This window comes from Capsicum annuum, chromosome 6 (genome assembly GCF_002878395.1).
Source record: "Capsicum annuum cultivar UCD-10X-F1 chromosome 6, UCD10Xv1.1, whole genome shotgun sequence".
NCBI lineage: Eukaryota > Viridiplantae > Streptophyta > Magnoliopsida > Solanales > Solanaceae > Capsicum > Capsicum annuum.
In genome coordinates this window covers 100,773,919-100,775,207 of record NC_061116.1, presented here as the reverse complement: position 1 = coordinate 100,775,207, position 1,289 = coordinate 100,773,919, and the positions used below count along the sequence as shown (strand labels likewise).

The window sequence follows — 1,289 nt, the reverse complement described above, 5'->3', positions numbered from 1 at the left end:
GATCAATAAAGTTGGATTATTTACCCTTTGCTCGATTATGGGGAGGCACATATCGGTTATATTTTCTTCCTTTGTCTCTCCAATCACGATCTCTATCACAATTATGCCAATCCTACTCTCTTTCATAATCCAACCAAATTTGGTTACCACCTTGCCTTTGATAGGCTAGGTGGGAACCCACCGAATAGTTATCTAAATACCAAATTTCTTTATCATAACCCTTGGATGCCACAACATTCACCATTTTTGTGGGTGCACCCATCACATGTTTTGTTAGTAACTCCAATCGTGTCATCATTTTTGCCATGCTCTCCTTCTCTCTTTATTTATTTTCCTTTACTCTTTATTATTATAGGAGGTGGTTGGAGACCCATTAGCAACCTCAGTGTCTCAGGTATGCCATCCTTAATTTTTCTTTGTAACTTTCTCAAGCAAGTTTGTATCCCCATTATAAGATAACTTCATATGTAAGGCCCCGACCGCATTATCCACCACGGTTTTGTTTAGTTGATCCAAAGCTTGGTAGAAGATTTAGAGAATCATCTTCTCCAGGACTTCGTGGTTGGGACATTGCATGAGATTCCCATTAAATCTCTCCCACACCTCGTATAGAGGCTCTCTATTTAATTAGTAAAAGTTTGTGATTTTATCATGCAATTGTAACATTTTTTATGGTGGGAAGTATCGGTCTTCGAATACCATGGTAAGTTCATCCCATGAAGTAACTGATCCATCTGAAAGAGATTGAAGCCATAATACCACCTTACCCATTTAAGAAAATGAAAAGAGGTGCAATTGTATGGACTCTTGTGATATGTGGGAAATGTCGTAGGGGCACAATCTTCCACAAAGTTTTTCAAGTATAAATTGGGGTCTTCATGATCTTACCCCCTGAAGAGACCCTTCATTTAAAGCATATGCAACATAACACCCGTGATGTGGAATACCCCATTCCCTTGATTAGGTGGGATATAGATGACACTCATACGTCCAATGTCATGGAGTTTCTCCTCGTCATCTAGGGGACCATCAAAAGTCCTGACATTACTTGTATGGTAAAAACAACAACAAATGTAAATAAAATTCACCACGGGTATAATTAAAGCTACAATCAACACCGTACAAGTGAAAACTAACTCTCACTCTACGATAATGAAGATATTTTGATCATGCTCACCTATACCATAGCTTGGATATCGGACGATCATTTTCAATAAAGCTCAACTCATATAGAGATCGAATCCTCGAGGATTGAGTCTAGTCTTCAAACCCTATAGGTGTCGATAACG

General features: G+C 38.6%; 1 non-coding gene across 1 annotated transcript; it reads left to right on the top strand.

Annotated features, from left to right (window-relative positions):
- The first annotated feature begins 553 nt into the window (after positions 1 to 553).
- On the top strand, positions 554 to 659 carry LOC124899881. Its single transcript, XR_007057444.1, has one exon. It is a non-coding gene; the product is annotated as a small nucleolar RNA R71 (small nucleolar RNA).
- Positions 660 to 1,289: the final 630 nt, after the last annotated feature.